At 37.7% G+C, this 21,471-nt stretch overlaps 1 non-coding gene across 1 annotated transcript; it reads right to left on the reverse strand.

Annotated features, from left to right (window-relative positions):
* Positions 1–2,944: 2,944 nt before the first annotated feature.
* On the reverse strand, positions 2,945–3,134 carry LOC128113862 (U2 spliceosomal RNA). The gene has a single exon (XR_008219674.1). It is a non-coding gene; the product is annotated as a U2 spliceosomal RNA (small nuclear RNA).
* Between the last annotated feature and the right edge of the window lie 18,337 nt (positions 3,135–21,471).

Raw genomic sequence — 21,471 nt, forward strand, 5'->3', positions numbered from 1 at the left:
GGAAATGGGGCTCGGTACTACAAAGACATAGTGAGAAAGGAATAAAACATTTCCCAGAATTTCTTCCTGAATGCTCTTCAAATTTTAAGTGTGGCCTCATAATGTTCCTGGGCTTTATTAAGGGGCCTCTGTACATCAGAGATCACTGTAAAGTAGAGTGCCCAAGATTTATAAATCATGGAATTTAGGAAAATAATCATTTACTAATGGACAAGAACTTTGCACTTGTTTATCAATAATCAAATGATTAATTAGTTACTTTATTGATTTTCTAAACATAAAGGTTTAGTAGTTATGTTTATGTTTAGTAGTACCTAATACTAGTTTATACATGGATAGTTCAGAATTATTTTTTTAATGCAAATATTTTAGTATCCTCCATTTTGAGTATTTTTGGTTAATTGTCCTTGTCTAGACCATATTTTACATTAAAAAATTCTCTGTTACATAACAACCGAGGCTATACAAGGAACTGTTGATTTTATTCAACCCACTGGGACCCATCTTTTTGCTCCTAGTAGACTGTATGTTATGATATTTTGTCCCAGGTATCTATCTACACCATAGTGTTTATGTTGTACATGTAAATTTTATATTCAGTTTCAGATCTCTTATTTGTCAGTGATGGAGAAAGATTTTAGACACAGAAATGTAATTCAAAAGAAAATGTCATTTCAAGCATAAAAGTAATAGTTTCACATCAAAATTAATATTAAATGAGAAAAACAACATTGACTTAAGTTTCATTAATCCTTTAAAATTACCAACATAAACTCACTTGAAAATACAGGTGTATATGAAAATGAAATGGTCTCAGGATTGATGATATTCCTAAGATCTGAGAGGCTTCAAAATGACCAGTGAGGCCAGGTTTTTAGTATGCTTAGCTTCATCTCTGGTGCATTCTATTTCTTTGTCATTGAAAATCATAGACAGAAAGATGGGAAATTACGCAAACAGGTTCAGAAACTGAAGTGTCCAAAGAAGGGAAGCAGATGTGAGAAAAGGGGGTTAGAAGCTGTGAGCTGTGAAAGCTCTCATGCTGTGGGATCAATAATCTCTCGGGCACACTTTATAGTCTGGTCTGCTTGGTGAAGCAGCTGCTTTGACATCACGTGTTTGCCTCTCCAGAGCCACCCCTCTGCTGGTACTGTCCCCCAAAGGCACCGTTTAAGCAATGCTTGTGTAAATCAGAATGGAAAACCAAGACTTCTATTATCTCTCTTGGGATCCACCAACTGAGTACAGAATGATAGGGAAAAGGAGTGACCCATCAACGTACTACCACCTCCAACCTGAGTACATTTTTACATGGTAAATAATCTACATGCAGAATTTGGGAGATTCTAAAAGGAACAAGAAATAGACAAAAGAAAATATGTACTTCTGCCAAAACCATTAGTATTTTGTATTTCTATAATTTTACATGTGGCTTTTTTAGTGAATTTTAAGTAACAATTTTACAGATGATAAATATAAGAGGTGTGTAATGATGGATAGCTATATATTAGATGATATTCTCCTCTATACAAAACCTTTATATAACTTACTTTACTCAAGACTTAGAGATCTTTATTCAATATAAATCCTTCATAGGGATAACGTGACTGCCCTGTTTTCCTTGTTTACTATTATTCATGTTAGTTTCTTCTTGTTTTTACTGATATCAAAGTTCCACTTCCTTGACATACAGATATTTTTGTATATTCTCTCTTTGGTTTCATAGAATGTGGGGTGCATGGTTTAAAATTTAAAAATATTTCTTGATCTGCTATATTTAAACCTTTTGGGATAAGGCAAGATAAAAAAGAAAATCCCATAGTGATTTATGTGGATTCTGTGTTTCTAATTTTAGAGTATATGATTGGCTGTTTGGACTTAGACTGAAACAAACAGCCAAGAACAGACGGTCTAAAAGGACATTTCGCCCTCGAGAGGCTGATGGTAGCCTGATCATTTTTCTACTCCTTTCTTCCTACTCCACATTAGTCTTCTTGAATTATCACATCTAAAACTAGGAGGCTGGCTGTCCTGTGGAGAACAGATAGGAAACACCATCATTCATCCCTACAGAAAATGCTTATTGAGTATCTGTCATGAGCCCAACACCAGGCTAGGGAAAGGAGACAGACCCACTGAGGAGTAGGAGAGTGACTTGAAGGCAGAGGGCTTAAGAAAATCGTGCAGTGGAACCTGCTGCTCTGGTTTTAGAAGGTAAGGAATGTATTTCATTGGGAGTCAAACTGAAACTGCATGTAAGGAGAAAGTAGGAAGCAGTTCTACCTACTAGAGAAAAATGTTATTCTGGGTAGGAGAGATTTGAGTATAAGCTTTCTCAGTAAGAGGCCTTTGTTTCATAACAAAAGGGCATGTACTATAGCTAAAATCATTTCCTTTTATCAATTATGAATATAGACAAAATTAAACAATGCAGTTTTGATGTACTTGCTGTTTTGTTACCATTAGAAATTTTGAATGCTTTAATTCTAATTGGTGGCTTTTATAGTTATTAAGTGTTTGTTCTCATCATTACTTCAAAATTGTAGTAATTGTTATGTTATTGAAAAGTATTATTTAATGTTGTATTGTTACTTAAAAATCTTAAAAAATCTTGATGACTATATAAAAATCACTGATTGTCTTTTTTCTTCTACGCTTTTATGACACTATTTTGCAAAAGAACCCACAGCTTCATCAACAAGTTGAAAGGATTTAAGAAAACAAAAGGATTATAATAGTCTACCTAAAGGAAACAAGAGGATACAGATTTTTTTCCCCAACATGCTCGTGTCAATTAGCCTAAACAGTAACATCAACAATTGATATTAGAGACTTTGTGTGTTCGTGAAAATCCCCCATTCTTGCTCCAAAGAGCCTTCCCTTAAAAGATTCACAGGCATTGTAGCTAGGCAGGACTTTTGATTACCTCCATCCTTGGGAAGCTTTCTAGTGCTATGAAATCTAGTCACTGCAATACCAGGTCGATGCGTGGAGTGGACGGAGCAAGCTCCTAGTCCAACTCCCAACTCCAAAAATACATTTAATATGTTGTCCTCGGATAGAGGACGTATCAGATATTAAACTGATAAGAACAGATACTACACTTGATCTTAGCCAAAAGGCGGAGAAGCGATTGTTCAGCTATGTTCATATCAGCATTGTTTGTAATAGCCAGAACATGGAAACAACCTAGATGCCCTTCAACTGAAGAATGGATAAACAAAATGTGGTACATATACACAATGGGATACTACTCAGCAGAGAAAAACAATGACATCATGAGGTTTGCAGACAAATGGATGGATCTAGAAAAAATCATCCTGAGTGAGGTAACCCAGACTCAGAAAGACAAACATGGTATGTACTCACTCATAGGAGGATACTAGATGTGGAACAAGGATAACTGGACTGCTACTCACATCACCAGGGAGGCTACCTGGAAAACAGGACCCCAAGAAAGACACAGGGATCGCCCAATGACGGAGAAATGGATGAGATCTACATGAACAGCCTGGACATGAGTGGGAGTAGTGAAGGGCGAGGGTCGAGGGAAAGAGAGCTTGGGGGAGCAGGAGAACCCAGCTGGATCAACAATAGAGAGGGAGAACAAGGAATAGGAGACCATGGTAAATGAAGACCACATGAGAATAGGAAGAAGCAAAGTGCTAGAGAGGCCCACAGAAATCCACAAAGATACCCCCACAACAGACTGCTGGCAATGGTCGAGAGACAGCCTGCACTGACCTACTCTGGTGATGGGATGGCCAAACACCCTAATTGTCGTTGCTAGAAACCTCATCCAACTACTGAGAGATCTGGATGCAGAGATCCATGACTAGGCCCCGGGTGGATCTCTGGGAGTCCAATTAGCGAGAATGAGGAGGGTTTATATGAGTGAGAATTGTTGAGACCAAGGTTGGATAAAGCACAGGGACAAATAGCCAAATGAACGGAAACACATGAAATATGAACCAATGGCTGAGGGGTCACCAACTGGATCAGGCCCTCTGAGTGGGTGAGACAGTTGATTGGCCTGATCTGTTTGGGAGGCATCCAGGCAGTGGGACCAGGTCCTGTACTCATTGCATGAGTCGGCTGTTTGAAACCTGGGGCCTATGCAGGGTCGCTTGGCTGGGCCTGGGAGGAGGGGACTGGACCTACCTGGACTGAGTCTACCAGGTTGATCTCAGTCTGCGGGGAAGGCTTTGCTCTGGAGAAGGTGGGAATGGGGGGCGGGCTGGGGGGAAGGTGAGGGGGGTGGGAGGGGGGAGAACAAGGGAATCCCTGGCTGATATGTAGAACTGAATTGTATTGCAAAATAAAAATTAAAAAAAAAAATCTAGTCACTGGTAGGAGGCATTCAGGTCAGTTACAGATTAGTTATCTTACACATGAAGTGTCATCAACGTGATTGTCCAAACATGAGCTGAACAAGGATGACACCAATGGAGACGCCAAGATAGACAGAGAAAGTGCCCAAAGCTTCAAACCCTACACAAAGAACTACAGGTAACAAAAGCACAGGGACAAATAGCCAAATGAATGGAAACACATGAACTATGAACCAATGGCTGAGGGGTCCACACTGGATCAGGCCCCCCGAATGGGTGAGACAGTTGATTGGCTTGATCTGTTTGGGAGGCATCCAGGCAGTGGGACCAGATCTTGTGCTCATTGCATGAGTTGGCTGTTTGAAACCTGGGGCCTATGCAGGATTGTTTGGCTCGGCCTGGGAGGAGGGGACTAGACCTACCTGGACTGAGTCTACCAGGTTGACCTCAGTCTGTGGGGAAGGCTTTGCCCTGGAGGAGATGGGAATGGGGGGGGGGGGCGTTGGGGGGAAGGTGAGGGGGACGGGAGGGGGGAGAACAAGGGAATCCGTGACCGATATGTAGAACTGAATTGTATTGCAAAATAAATTAAAATAAATTAAAAAAAAACAAAAAAAACAAAAAAAAACAAAAAAAAACAAAAACAAAAACAAAAAAAAAAAAAAAAAAGAGTGGGAAAATTGGTCTTCTCTAGGGAAGAGCACACCAATTGTCTAACCATACCAAATGGTTATCCCTGAAAACATGTCTATAAGTAACATCACACACACTGAACAGGCTATATGTAAATATAAATAAAAAATATATATGCACATACAAGTATACATATACTATATGCATATGATAATAATGAAAAACGGGCCATGAATTTTAAAAAGAGCAAGGAGGAGTATATGGAAAAGTTTAAAAAGGAGAAATATTGTGAGTATATTATAATATCATACAAAGAGATGATCACATTTGAAATCTACAGTGATGTTGTATATGAACGTGAAATTTTTCTTATCAGACCCAGATAAGATGGGAGCTAGGAAACAATATAAGTGGGTTCAGTGGGCATGCCTAGGCCCACCTGACTGAGATAAATAATGTTTAAGAACGTTCTGAAGTACCATAAAATATTCCTTCCTGATTTCTGTAATGAGATATAACTACTGTTTACTACAACTTCAGAAATGGAAAGGAACGACTCTAGACAGAACACTTGTCCAGCAGCACCTGATGCCTGCCTCAGGTCTCAAGAATAAGAAACTCATGACTAAGTGATGTGTGTGCTCAGAGCCCCAGGGCTTGGCTCCTGCAACCCTTGACTAGGAACAAGGAGGGAGTGAAACCACAGAGACACTTGCACATTAAAGCCAGGACTTGGGGCTTTTCTAACCTGCAGCAACCTGGACTTCATCATGGTTACTGGTACAGCAGTGGGGTAGGAGATAGCTGTTCTTGGAGGAGGTCTTTCTTAGGTCTCGGGTTTTAAGATGCAAGAAGAGGAATCTGCAGTTGCTTGTCTTCGTACGCACTGATGATTTGTCCATAAAATCTCATACCTGGACTCCCAAGGAAAGATTTGCCATCCTTCTTGAGCCCATATTGGGGACCAGCTTTTCCAATGTCTGCATGGAATCCTCCATATGGCTGTGCCTGTGTGAGCAATACTTCAGGGCCTGCCCTGAAGTGGGGTTGTTATACTCGGTGAGACTCCGTTGGAGGAAAATGATTTCCTTTTGCCAGTGTTGATCAACTGCAGATCGTTTCTTGGTTACAAGTGATACCCCGAGTCTACTTCCCCCTGTCAGTCTGTGCTAGAATTTTGACTGGCTTTATCTTGTACAAGTAACTGTGGTGGTTGTTCACGATTGTAACGGCTGGCTGTCTGTTGTTTGAGTTTTCCTGCCTGGCCCACAGTCAGGACAAATCTCTCTCACCCGCCAGTCCCAAGCCGCTCAAACCCGATCAAGTAAACACAGACACTTATATTGGTTACAAACTGTATGGCCGTGGCAGGCTTCTTGCTAACTGTTCTTACAGCTTAAATTAATCCATTTCTATTAATCTATACTTTGCCACGTGGCTTGTGGCTTACCGGTACTTTACATCTTCCTTGTCCTGATGGCGGCTGGCAGTGTCCCCTCCTCAGCCTTCCACTTCCCAGCTCTATTCTCCTCCTTGTCCCGCCTACACTTCCTGCCTGGCCACTGACCAATCAGTGATTTATTCATTGACCAATCAGCAACACATTTGACATACAGACCATCCCACAGCACCTCCCCTTTTCTTTTCTTAAAAAGGAAGGTTTTAACCTTTACACATCTCCAAAGTCAGCTTGGTATATTTGGGAATTTGGGCGTAGCTTCTCTTACTACTTCCTGCTGGAGGGGGGCGCTGTATCTTCTGGGGAAACAAAGAAAATTTTAGGGTTATGGAGTAGTCCATGAGGGTATATCGTCTGAGCCAGTTGCCTTGAAACGGTTCTGGATGTTGGATCATCTGTGCCATGGTGTCATCGGAGACCTTTCAGGTGGTCTTGGCTGGTCAAACCTGATGTGTCTTAATCTGGAACAAATCCATAGCCTGTGGCTTTCTGTGGAAACAAAAGTAGAATCTCCTTTCCAAAGCAACATATCCTTATATCCAAATTTTGAAGTCAAGGTACCTTTAAAATATACATTTTGGCATAACTCAACAGCTTTTGTAATCAAATGTTTTTCTTTAGTTACGAATATCAAAGAGAACATAATCCAGATTCTTTGTGTGGTAGCCATCTTTACGTGGCTTATTTTTTTATATTAGCTTGAGCCTATTGCTTTGAACTGCAGCCTTCTAAGCCTGAAACGGCGCTGGTGCTGTGGCTGCTGGCTCCGCCCACTTCAGCTTCCCAACATGGCGACGGCGGTATGCTTACCGCCAGTTCTGGGAGCCATCGTGGGTCTATGCTTTTCAAAGCTGGAATGGCTACCCACTACAGCTGTCATGTTCAAAAGACAGCATTTCCTTATCCCCCATTCTGAATAAAACTCCAGATGGATTAAGACCTGATGTCCTTAAATTGCCACAGGAAGAAAGCAGGGAGTACAGTCCACTTCAATTTGTAGGCCTAGGTAAGAACATTATGAATAAGACTTCAGAAGTTCAGGAAATCAGACCGATAATCAACCAAAGCGATCCCGGAAAGTTAAAAAAGGCTTCCACACAGCACAGGAAATCATCAGTTGGTGGAAGAGGCCGCTTATGGAATGGGAAAGTAAAACCTCATCAGCTGCATATCAAACAGAAGATTAGTATTTAGAATATACAGAAAATTCAAAAAAATTAAAGATCAAGAAAACAAGCAATCCCATTTAAGCATGGGCTGTGGGACTGAACAGAAATCTCATAAAAGAAGAAAAGCAAATGGACATTAAGCACCTTAGAAGGTGTTCAGGTACCCTTAGTCAGCAGAAAATGCAGATTAAAACTATAGCAGTGTTTTATAGCGCTTCTTTGGAGCGCTAATGATTCTTGATGACATCTTGAGTGAGTGCCTCTCATATATCCTCTTCTCCTGCTTCAGAATTAGCCATTTCTCCAGAGAGCTCTGGGTTATTTTATTAAAAAAAAAAGAAAACAAAAAACAAAAAACAACATTAGAATTCAAAAGTTAGCTGTTAGATCTACTTGTTGGTACTCAGTTATCATTTATTAATTTCAGCCCACTCAGCTAGTTAAAGAATATATGATTATATACTAGGCTGTGCATATCAAAAACCCAGCAATAGTTCTGTGTGTATCCATCAGATGATGTTAATTGCTTGTGTTGATGTCTCCAGCTCTGATTCACTATTGTGTGCATCATGTACCTTCTCCTCTTGCTTCCTGTGATTACTACTCCAAGAGTGAAAACTGACTTTTGCCACCTCTTATCTAGTTATGTATTTGTTCAATTAAAATCCAGTGTACAGGGACAGTAAGTTCAGAACGCTTACCATATCCCTATCAGAGTTTACTACCATCCACCATACAGTTGCTTTTGGAATTCATTCTATTCTCCATTTATTTTCAGACTTAGACCAGCACACTTCAGGTATGGTATGCTAAACATTTATAATACAGTTAGATTCATTTGTCATAAACTACATTTAACTCTAGGATCACAAAGGTTTGTAAATATTTATCTTTATTTTTCATGCTCTAAGTTTTATTCTGTTGTTTAAGGTTATACGGGCTTTTGACAAGGGTATAGGATCATAAATCTGTCATTATGGTGCAATACATTATTATATCATTTATCACTGTCCCTAAAGTCCTTTATGCTTAACACATTCAATTCTCTTCCCTCTCAGAAGCCCTAACAAATGTAGCTGTTAGGAGTGTCACACCTTTACTTTTCTAGCATGACATAGAAATGGAATTATGGGAGACACAGTCTGGTCATTCCTCCTTTCACTTAGCAACAATATGCGTTTAAGATGCAATACTGTTTTGTGGGATATCTCTTTCCTTCTTGTCATTAAATTCAGCTGTATCTCAGTTGCTTCAGTTTCTTCCATAATTGTGAATATGGTTGCTAAAAATCATTGCATTCCTATTTTTGTGCAGATAGAAGTTTTCAACTTTGTTGTGTATGTATCAGGGATCACTGTTTCTAGGTTTTATTGTAGTACTGTACTTAGCTTTATAAATGTCTATCAAACTATTTTCCAAATTGGCTGTAGTATTTTTCATTCCTAAAAATAATAATGAATTAGAGTTTAAATTGTCCTGTTTCTTTTTTCTTTCTTTCTTTTGGCCAATAAGCACAGATTAACTGGTCATGTCCAAAGCTTTAGATCAGTATAGATTTCCGTCATACTAATAAGTCTGTAGTAGTTGTTTTTATGTTAATTATCTACCGGTATATAATTTCAAGCAGTTTAGTATGCTCACTTTCCTTTCATATATTTTGACAGATTTCTGTTCAGATGTTTCATCTCTTTTTTCCAATTAAGCTTAAGATGTTTACTGTTGAGATTTAAGATATATCTGTATATATATATATATTTTTTTTTGGTTTTTCGAGACAGGGTTTCTCTGTGTAGCTTTGCACCTTTCCTGGTACTCGCTTTGGAGACCAGGCTGGCCTCGAACTCACAGAGATCCACCTGGCTCTGCCTCCCGAGTGCTGGGATTAAAGGCGTGCGCCACCACCGCCCGGCATATCTGTATATTTTAGATGTAAGGCATTCAGGAGAAATGTAATTTGCAAATATTTCTTTCACTCTCTTCTTCGACTTTTCATTCACTTAATAATGTCAAGATCACAGATTAATTTTTTTTAAAAAAAGCTAAATACAGCCCAATTAACCAATTTTTATTTAACTGATTTTGGTGTGGGATGTAAAAACACATGATGAATCTCCTCATCATGTAAAATTCATTTGATATGCCATAGAAATTTTAGTTTTGTAATTTGCATGTACTTCTTTGCTTCACATTGTGTTTTTGGAAAGTTTTAGTTCTGTGTTTCTAAGTTTATTTCATTGCAACAGGACACCTAATGTCCAAGTGCAGTTTGTAAATAGAAATTCTTCTTCCACTGAATTGCTCTGGATAGTTTGTCAAAGTCAGTTAAGCGTGTTTATATTAGTCCTATTATGAAAGTGTTCTCCATGGAACTGTAAGAGCATTATTGTACCAGTGGTATGTTTTCCTATCACTGTAGTCTTATAAATAATGGAAAGTTTGTTTTGCTTTATGGCTTCAGAGATTTCAGCCAAAAGTAATATAATCCTGTTGTTTGGCGGATTCGCAGTAACTCATGATGTGAGAAGACTTCATATCAAAACATTAGGGCAGCAAAGAGAGGAAGAGGAAAAGGAGCCAGAAAAACAATTTCTCCCTCAAGCTCATCCACCTTGAAACCTGACTTTCTCCTATAAGACTCTTATCATAAAGGTTCTACTACTTCCCAATTGTGCCACAAACTTTACCTTTAATGAATGGGCATCCTTGCAGCATTTTATATCCAAACTATACAAGGACATATATTTTAGTTCCCAGTGACAAACACTTCAAATGCTTGTAGACCTTTTGCTAAAAAACTTTTGAACATAAATTAACTTCCGTTTACAGTTAGTATTTGATCCCTAAATCATTGATTTTATTTTTAGGTTTTAATAATTACAACTTCCTTTCAAGGTAGCAGAATGTATTTTTTGTTATCTTTTTACTCAGAGTTACTAATGTTGTGATGAAACACTATGACCAAAAAGCAACTTAGAATGAAAGGGTTTATTTGGCTTATGCTTCCATAACATCATTTATCATAGAAGGACACAAAATCAAGCAGGGGCAGAAACTTGGGGCAAGAGCTGGTGGATAGGCCATGGAGTAATGCTGCCTACTGGCTTCCTCTTTATGGCTTGTTCAACCTGCTTTCTTATAGAACCCAGGATCACCATCCTAGGGTGGCTCCACCTACTATGGGCTGGGTCCTTCCACATCAACGACTAATTTAGGAAATGCTCTACGTTCTTGCCTACACCCATCTTTAAAGGCATTTTCTTAATTGATGTTCCCGCCTCTCAAATGACTCTAGCTCATTTCAAGTTGACATAAAACTAGCCAGCATGGTTATCTATTACTATATTTTTAACATTGCCCCAATACTGAATGGATTACAGTGAGTTTATGGTGTTCCATAGTTTCTACAGACCAAGAATTTGGCAAGAGACAACTTTGGTGGAGGTGCTTCATGTATCTTACTCAGTTGTATCTAGATTATCAAGATCTGGAAGTGGGACAGAAGAGGGACTTCTACTTGGCTTATAGACTTTTCATGTCATCTTACCACATGTTTAGTTTAAACTTCCTCATGTCATCACAGCCCCAGAGCAGGAGAATTTCATACATGGTCTATCAGATAAGTTAGACAGAAGTTTAATCCCCTTTCATGACCTGGTTTTATAATTTGCATGCCATCATGGCTGTAATGTTATACTCGTCAACTGGACAGTAAGGTAAGCGTCAAAGACAATAAATTGGTTTCTGTAAAGCAACAGAAACTATCAGTAGAGAAAAATCACAGCCTACAGAACAGGAGAAAATCGTTACGAGCTACATCTTTGGTAGAGGAATTGACATCTAGAATGTTTAAAGAACTGTTAAACACCCAGTTCTCCTGACAATTGATAAATGGGCTAATAAAATGCACCAGCAGCTTTCAAAGAAGAAACACAAAGATCCAATAAATTTTTATTTTTAAAAGTTTCATAAATGTATGAAACTAAACATGTCATATCTACCCTTATTTTCACCTCAGGACTTCTATGCCCCCAGAAACATGTTGCCCTTAACCCCTGTCTCTTTTTGTGATAACCTATTAAGTTCAGTTAAAGCTGTCCACATGTGCATGGATGTGGGGATCATCCACTGAAGTATGAAAAAACTACCAATGGCCACATCCATCAACGAAGAGTGATTTTCAGTTTTTATTCTTTGAAAATTTTGTACATGAATGCAATGTATTTTGATTTTATCCACTCTTCCCCATCTCCTACATGAACTCAGTAATTCATTACCCACCCGACTTGATGTCTTCTTCTAATAATTATTACTGATAACCTCCTACATGCAAATAATGCTGACCATATGTGAATGGGTATAGAGCTATTCCTTGAGGAGTAGAGAATGAACTGCCTCAATATTAATGACTTGCTCTCCCTTAACGACAGTCAGGGGCCAGAAAATGTGGAGACTCAGATTCCTTCCCATCTATGCTGAATTTTTTAAATATAATTTTTAATTTTTTATTTCACTTGCTTATGTGCATGCATATGTGTGTATGAATGTGTGTCATGGCATGTGTATGGAGACAAGAGGACATGAGTCCCAGGGATTGATCTCAAGTCCTTCAGCTTAGCAGCAAGTGCTTTTATTGGCTGAGCCATTCCCAAGGCCCTTATCCTGGAATTTCAGCTTAATGAAGAGAAGTTGTGAGTAAGTCAGTATGATATGCCAAGTGTAAAACCTGATAGACTGTTAGAATAAATCCACACATTACACCATCACCTCAGTGGTTGTTTATAACTCGTGACAATTGTAAAAAGTGATAAATGAACATGTTGACATCACTTCTAAATAATTGTCCAAATGCCAAGGCTGAGCTTACTCACTGTTCACATACAGGACTAAGGGTAAATATGAGTTGATTATGTTATTAGCTTCTGAGGGGTAAGCTATGCTTTCCATTTACAGCTGTAGTATCTAATACACATTCAGATAACTTCACGGTATGTTGTTTCACTTTTTTTTTATACTTTATGAAGATCAGAACAGTAATGTTCCATCTAAAGTTAAGCATAGTTGCTTCAGGCTTTTTCTATTATTTTTATGTGTGCACCATTCATTCTTCTAAAATGAGTATCTGCATCCAATTACATCATATTTTTAACTCTGAAAATAGTAGAGATACAAAGAATAGACAATTTAATACATATTAAACCACATGAAAAATGATCAAAGTTCTATGTGTTCTGTGTTATAATGAATGTGAATCCAAACCCTTTTTAGAATAAATAATTGCCAAAGGTAAGTTGATATTATACATGTGGTAGAAATGTGAGAGTCCATCAGAGAAAAGAACAATCCATATAAAATGAACTCTTGGGACCCAATTAGACTTCTAGAATTGTAAACACAACTTGAAATAAAATTGAAGATTTGTCTTTGATTACTAAGAGAAACCTTCTGAGTGCTTTTGCCAAAAGGTTATTTGTTAATTAGAACTATGTAGAGTTCTGCCTATGTGATCTAGAAACTAAATGAACTGCTGTTACATTAGGATGTGTACGGGCAGAGCCATTACAAGAACAGTGGAGGAGGAGCAACCATTGTAGGTGACGAGTGGAGATACACAAAATTTTCTCTGCCTTTGATTAAACCATAATGAAAATGTGACTCTCATAAGACGAAATGTATAAATAATCTTTCCAGAGAAGAATCTGCTCTCCCTTTATTTTGATGCAAATATAATAGCCATCTTCAAAAATCAAATTTGAATATTTTTTGAAAAATAAACATGATGAAGAAGAATGTTCTGCTAACCTATGCTGAAAAACAAAATGTTTTTCGACTTGGCAGTGTTCTCTTATTTTGTTAGCCATTTTGAAAAGTTATATTTGAATATGTCTGCTAAAATCTGACACCCACACACAATACAGAATAGCAGAAAGGACCAGAGTTCAACTATCTCACTGATATAGACTTGTGTCAAAGAACACTATAATCCTTTTTTATGTAAGGCTTTAAAATAATCTCATGGATGAATAGTGTATTATATTTTCCTCTCCCTCTTCTCCTTATAATTCCTTCCATGTTCCTCTGACCCCTGCTCCCTTTCACATTAATGTCCTCTTTTCTTTTAATCATATATACGTGTGTGTGTGTGTGTGTGTGTGTGTGTGTGTGTGTGTGTGTGTGTGTGTACACAACTTGCTGGATTAATTTAGTGTAGATCATAGCTCATATGTGTATGTTTTGAGGCCCTACCCCTTGTAGGTGGATAAGCAATTAGGGTGCTCATCCCTGGGGAAGATGAACCATCCCTCTCCACAGTTGCCAATTGCTAAAGCTCTTTATCTAGGGGTGGGGCTTTGGGAAATTTCCCTATCTACACTGGCAGGTCAACTGCTGTTATCATGGCTCATGACATACTGTTGAGATTTCACGGCTCTAGCATACCTGTCAAATATAAAGGACACAGTCTTCAGCAGATACCCAGTCCTCTGGCTCACAGTCCCCCCATCCCCTTTTCTGATGTTCTTTGAGTCTTAGGTATTGGAGCTGTGGTGTGGATGTATCTTTTGGAGACAGGTACCCCATGTCAGTTGTTCTCTTCAGTTAGACCCATTGTAGCTTTCTGCAATACCCTCTGTCTGCTGCCAAAAGCACTTACCTGTGGGTATAAGATGAAGTATTTATAATATAGTTAGGAATTATGCTGGTTTACGGAAATGGCAGTAGTGGATTTTCCTCAAGGATACATGACCATATCATACATGAGCAGTGTGCTGCTAGATTTACAGTGCCAAGCATAAATTACCTCCGACTGGTTAGGCCTTAAAGCTATCCCCAAGATGTAAGTGCTACTATTAAAGCTTTGGAGATGTCTTGCTGGGCTGATCATTGTTGCAAATCATAGGTGTTAGAGCAGGGTAGGACTGGTGAATGCTTTTCTCCTTTGGTAGCTTTCATGTCTACTCCTGATACGACGAGAGTTAGTAGGCTGCTTCCAAGTCAGATTTAGTTCAATTTCTCCAAGTTCTTCATCTGAACTGTGTCATGCCTTCACCAACAAGGTCAAATTCTGGGAGACAAACAAGGGCAATCATAATAGCCTATAATGTTTTTGGAGATGTCTTGGACACCCCTGACCAACAACTTGAAAGGCGATTTCTCATTCCTGGCAGTGGGCTTTTGTTAGATAGATAGTTTATGGTTCTTGGGATGAGCATTATCATCCCCAGTGGCATAACTGCACTTAATTATTAATATATAATATTTGGGTATGTTATAGGTAATTTTAAGGAAATATAAAATGAATGTGAGTGCTTATGACTTTTCTCAAATGACCTTAGTGTTGTCTATGCTACCACCTCCCTTCGTCTGTGGCTTCCTTCCCCCTCTTCCCAGTAAAATAACTCTATTTTTTCTCTCTCTTCCTCCCTAACACCTGTGTCCTACTATCCTCCTCTCTAAAACTCCTTCTACCTCTTCCTATCACTCCATAGTCCATTTTTATTTTCCTGATTTCTGTGATGGCTCTAAACTATATATACTTACATCTGAAAGTAGGAGCCCCAAAGAAGAGAGAATATGCATGTAGTGCTTGTCTTTCTGGGTCTGGGTTACCTTAGTCAGTATAAAAGTTTCTAGGTCTATCCATTTACCTGCAAATTTTATGATTTTATAGCAGAATAATAGCCCATAGTGATACAAACCCAAATTATCTTACCCATTCTTTAAATGAAAGGCATTTAGGTTGTTTCCTTTTCCTAGATATTATGAATAGAGGTACAATGGAGCAGGCTGAGCAAGTATCTGTGGAGTAGGATATTGAGTCCATTAGGCAACGCTGAGGAGTGATATAGCTGTGTCGTATGATAGATTTATTTTTAATTTTTTTTATAATTCTCCACAGTTGTTTCCAGAATGACTGGGCCAGTTTGAAACTCTGCCAACAGAGTGAAAGAGTTTTCCTTTTTCTCCATAGTGTTACCAGCATATGTCACCAGTGTTTTTTCCTCCCTCCCTCCCTTTCTTTCTCTTTCTGTCTTTCTTTTTTAAATTGCTGTTCCATTTGTTTGCTTCAGACAGTGTCTCACTATGTAGCCATGGCTGACCTGGAACTCACTATGGAATCCAGACTGGCCTCCAATTCAAAGATAGCTGTCTGCCTCTGCCTCCTGAATGCTGGGATTAAAGTTGTGTACCATTATGTCTGGCTGCCATTTGTTTTCTTGATGTTATCCAGTCAGACTTGGGTAAGTTAAAACCTCAAAGTAGCTTTAATTTCTATTTCCCTAATTGCTAAGGATATGAACATTTTTTGAGATAGTCTTTTAGCCATTTTCAAAGGTTTTCTTTTATTTTATGCATAGGGGTGTTCGTCCTGCATGTGTATATGTTTGTCCTGTCATGTGTGCAGTACACTTAGGGGCCAAAAGAGGGCATCAGATTTCCTATATCTAAGGTTACAGACAGTTGTGATCTGCCTTGTAGGTGATGAGAAACAAACTCAAACCTTCTGGAAGAGCAGCCAGGGCTCTTCATTGCTAAGCTGTTACTCAAGGTCCTTCTAATGTTTATTGTTTGTTCTTTGGAGAACTCTCTTCTCAGATCCATAGCCCATTTTGTAATTGAGTTGTCTGTTTTCTTAACTCAACTTTTTTCGTTTCTTTATATGTTCTTGATATTAACCTTGTATTGAATGAACATCTGCCAACGATTCTCTCCTACTCTACAAGTTTCATCTTCACTTGACTGCTTCCTTTGCTTACACAAACCTTCTAGTTTAGTTATGAGGTCCCACTCATCAACTTTTCCTGGGTAAATGGAGTCAAATTTATGTCATCCTTTTCTATATCTATGTCCTGTGAGGAGGTACTGCCTATGTTTTCTTCCAGCAGTTTCAGATTTCACATTGACACTTTTGTTCCATTTGTAGTTAACCTTTGCACAGGGTGGTTGCTGTAGGCCTAATTTCATTCTGCATGTGGACTCTGGTTTTTCAAACACCACTTATTGAAGGTTATGTCTGTTCTCCAGCGTGTGTTTATTTGCATCTTTGTCAAATAGCAGAGTGCTGAAGTTCTGTGATGTCATGTTTATTGTTTTTATTTGGTTGCCTTGGTCTATATGTCTGTATTTGTGCCAGTGCTGGTTTGTTCTTGTCACTGTATCTTTGTAATAGATCTGGAATATTCTGTAGCAATAGTTCCTCAATCATTGTTCTTTTTGGTTAGGATTGCTTTGGCTATCTGCGGTCTTTTCTGGTTCCACATAAATTTTAGGATTTTTTTTTCTATTTCTATGAAGAATGTTTTGAGAATTTTGATTGGGATTGCATTGAATTTATAAAGTCCCTTTTATAAGATGGTCATATTTGCAATATTAATTCTACCAATCTATGAGAGGTTGTTCCATTTTTTAATGTCTTCTTCAATATTCCTCTCTCTCTTTAGAGATTTGAGGTTCTCATTTTAGAGGTAATTTTCTTTCTTGATTAGGTTTATTCTTTGAAATTTTAATAATTTAGAATGCTATTTTAAGACTAAATTAATACACATCACTTTGTTTTTATGTGAATATGATAATTTTTATAAATGTATCTATCCTTAAATCTTTTATTTTATGTACAAATTATTTGCTGTAAAATTAGCCCCCAACATGCATGTATTTGGAGATAAAGTCATTAAAGAAATAACTAAGGTAAAATGAAGACAGAGCCTTAATCTGATAGAATCATGTGGCTATAACAAGAGACACCAAGAGTGCATATATGCAGAGGAAAAGTCATGCACAGAGAAGAGAGTAAGAGCGACATTCTGAAACCCAATGTGGAAAGGCATGGCCTGTGACAAACTGTGCCTGCAGTGCCTTGGTCTCAGACTTCCAGTATCATCTAAGATTTCAAAAATTAAATTCATATCCTATGAGCCAACTACTCTATACTACTCTGTGTATTGATGATAAAAATTTGAAGATGATTCATTTATCAATGTATCAGTGCACAAAAAGAGTTTCTTTTTTTTTTTCTTAGTACATGGGGTTTTTCATGTGCTAGGAAATTTAAAGGATTTATTTTTGTGAATTCTTACTCAAGCGTGTGCTGCTGCAATATTGGGAATTGTCAAAGATGTACTCAGAACACCCCCTCCATATCTTTTTTAGTCTATCTATTTGGCTATAGACTCAGTAGCTGTTTTTATAGTATTCAGTATGGCAATTGTGTGACTTTCTTTTAAAAACAAATCATTGTGTTCAAATACATGAACTTTTTTTCAAAACAAACTGTTTTAATAAAAATTGTTTCAACCAACCAAAAAACTCCTTTCTCAGGTTCATCTTACCCTTAAGACTTGACCTTTAGAAGGAGAGTGAACCAGTCAGAGGCAAATAGTGTGTCATGGTCTATAGTGATTTCAGCAATACCTTTCTTGTGTGTCTGGAGAAAGAGAGAGAGAGAGAGAGAGAGAGAGAGAGAGAGAGAGAGAGAGAGAGAGAGAAAGTTAGAGTTGGCGGCTTTGTTTGTACAGGTATGAATGCAGGTATGTGCAAGTGCCTCTGCAGGCCAAGGGTAGACATGTGGGTATGTTCTTTGATCACTCTATCATTTTTTTTTCTTTTTTGAGACAGTGTCTCTCATTACCTCTGTAGTTTATTTTGATTACTCAACTAGATCATTCAGTAAGCTCCAGGATTCCATCCATCTCTTCTCCCTGGTGCTGGAGTTAAGGACTAGCAGCACTGTACCTATTTTTTTTTTTATGTGAGAGCTGAGATTCTAATTCAGGGCCTCACACTTATGGCAGCAGGCATTTGACTGACTAGGCTGTGTCTCCAGATTCTGCAATACTCTTCAAAGAGCCATGTGTGAATGATGTGATAGGTATCATGACAGTTGACAACAATTCTTGCAATGTTTATCTGTGTTTTTAATGTTTATACATGACAACATAGAGCACCATAAAACTAGATGCTTTACAAAGCACTAGAAGTACATGCAAAAATTGTCCAAAAAATCATCCACATGAAGGGTTAACATTAACAATGCAAGTAATTCCTTCATGATTGCAAGGACACTGTGTGCTTTACAAGGGTTCCTAAAATAAGGAAACATCATAGATAGCAGCTGGAGGACACAATAGATAAACAGCAGTCATTATAGACTCAGTGAGTTATAGGCTCATAGTTATGAAAACAGGAGATTAATTTATAAAGCATCTGACTTTTCAGTCTACTTTTAAATATCTTTATAACATCAGTTTTGGAAGGAATGTTTTCTAATGACATCATTGGTCTAACATTTTTCTTTCTGACTTTAGCTATACACAGTTTGGCCATTTCCAATAAATGTGGTTTTAGTATTATTTATATTCACTAAAAATAATTTCCATGATCTTAATATGCTAATTATCTAAGCTTTTTGTTCTTTCTACTCCCACTTAACAATCAAAACTTGGGCACCAATGAGTATATTGGATTTTGTTTTTCAGAAGCCTTCCTCAGAATCCTTATCCTGAGTCATAATGTGGGGGTGGTAAATAAAGAAAACATGTCTGTAGTTTGCCAAAGCTGTTACCCAAACAGATCTGCTGTATTCTTCTCTGATTGCTGGTGTTTATCAGGATTGAAGCATGAGAGATAAACACACTCCTCCTTTCTGATGGTCTTAGAAAAATTATATTCAGCATCTACATGGTCTTTTCCTTTTTCACCTTTTTAATCTTGAAGTCAGATGTCTCAAGTTGGAGGACCTTACTCAAGAACTTTAGCACTAATTTTCAGCTCATTTTGTAGGAGGGAGGGGTATGTTTTCCACTGGAAAGAAACCCATTTACCAATTAAATGTGTCAGATAAATCCACACCACTTGTTTTGGTATTTCAAAGATGATATCATATCCCTCAAGTAAATGATAGAATTGACAACTTCATATTAAGATACAAGTAGACTTCATTAAGTGCATTGCTCATAAAGGATATCCTCTTTTGCCCCTACAGCATAGGTTTGAAAGATGTAGCATGTTCTTGGTACACTTCTTCAGATCATAGGAATGATTTATAGATTGATTAAATCCAAGAAAGGTTTTTACCATTTTATGTGTAATATATCCATTAGTAAAACAACCTCAGTGAGAGATGGGAGTAAGTAAACTTTATGACCTTCCTATTTCTGCCTACCAAAAGACACTTTTGAGCACTTCAAATAGATTTAACACTCTATGAGAGCACCAAGGGTATGCTGCCTTTAATCACTAGCTCCCTGAAGGGTTAAGAGCAAAACGTTCACTAAGTTCTCATTACACAATGCAAACACATATCAAATCATCTTGTTATGTACTTTGAATATATTTAATCTTTACTTGGCATTTAAATATTGTGAAGTTTAAAAAAATAAAAATAAGTGATGGGAAGATGGCTCAGTGATTAAAATACACTTTCTAAAGCCTGAAGAGCTGAGTCTGGATCCCTCGTACCTACATAAAAGCCAAATGTGATAGCCTTAGCCTGTCATCTGATCACTTAATGACTCACCAAGTTGGGCTGGGGAGCTGTGGAGACAGGTGAGGCCCAGAGGCTCACTAGCACCTTTGTCTACTTGAAATGGTGAGTTCCAGATTCAATATTTGATTTGCCTCAAAAAATCAGATGGAGAAACAACTAACGTATTCATCTTGATATTAACCTATGGCTTCCACAAGGTGAATGTGTCTCCCCCAATATGTACCATGCATACATAATAATATTTAAATTTTACACACAATAAAATTTAAAAATCAGGCTGGGCGGTGGTGGCGCACACCTTTAATCCCAGCACTCGGGAGGCAGAGCCAGGCGGATCTCTGTGAGTTCGAGGCCAGCCTGGGCTACCAAGTGAGTCCCAGGAAAGGCGCAAAGCTACACAGAGAAACCCTGTCTCGAAAAACCAAAAAAAAAAAAAAAAATTCTAAAAAAAAAAAAAAAAAATTTTAAAAATCAAACTAAGTTACTTTTGGTTGAACAAAGAAAATCACACTGTAGGGTTTTCTTTATCATATAAAATAACCCTAAAATTATGTAACTTTATTTGTCTATTAAAAATTGGAGAGATGTCACTTCTGTGCTTTTCCTTGTCATCAACTGCTCTGGGCTGGAACTGGCTGCAGATCATTCCCAGATGTAAGAGAACAGTAAAGCAACCCGTGACAAACTTGCTTAATTACACATTTTCTCCTTTTGCTATTTTCTTCCTTGTTGTATTATAATGAACTTCATACTAATTATTGCTTTCACATATATAAATGGAAAATATATTATCATGAGGTACTCTTTTTACTAAAGATTTAGGTTGCACGTTTCAGTAGGATTTGAAGGATACAGAACAACTAGCAATTAAGGATTCAGTGTCTTCTAAAATTATATTTTTAACTTGGGGTCAACTGTCCTGTTGGGGAGAGATCCATGGAAATTTTATGAAAGTTTAAGCACATTGGTTTACATGCTTTTTTTTTTTAAATATAGAAACTATCTAAATTATTTCTTGGACTCTTAAAGGGTATCAGATCCCAAAGTGTTCAGCAATAGCACACTAATATATTCTACTAGCTCCAGATTATCACTGGAAACAAGAGTTTCAGTTTCAGTGATTTGTGTATGAAGTATGAGCCAGCAAAACTAATGAAACTCATACACAATACTATTCAATGAGGATGATGATATCACTGTATTGAATAAGCCACATTTCACTATTTTTTGTGTTTTATTTTTCAAACATAGAAGAAAATCATTTGGAAATTTGGCTAATTCTTATGTAAGTAGATTTAAATGTGTATCTAGTGACTCTAAAGCCCCCTGGCAGCATCTATTAAACAAAAATACCTTGTCTGTTGCTCGTTATATCATCCATCCACATACTGTGAATAG

This window comes from Peromyscus californicus, unplaced genomic scaffold (assembly GCF_007827085.1).
Source record: "Peromyscus californicus insignis strain IS unplaced genomic scaffold, ASM782708v3 Scaffold_18__1_contigs__length_77618521, whole genome shotgun sequence".
Classification (NCBI taxonomy): domain Eukaryota; kingdom Metazoa; phylum Chordata; class Mammalia; order Rodentia; family Cricetidae; genus Peromyscus; species Peromyscus californicus.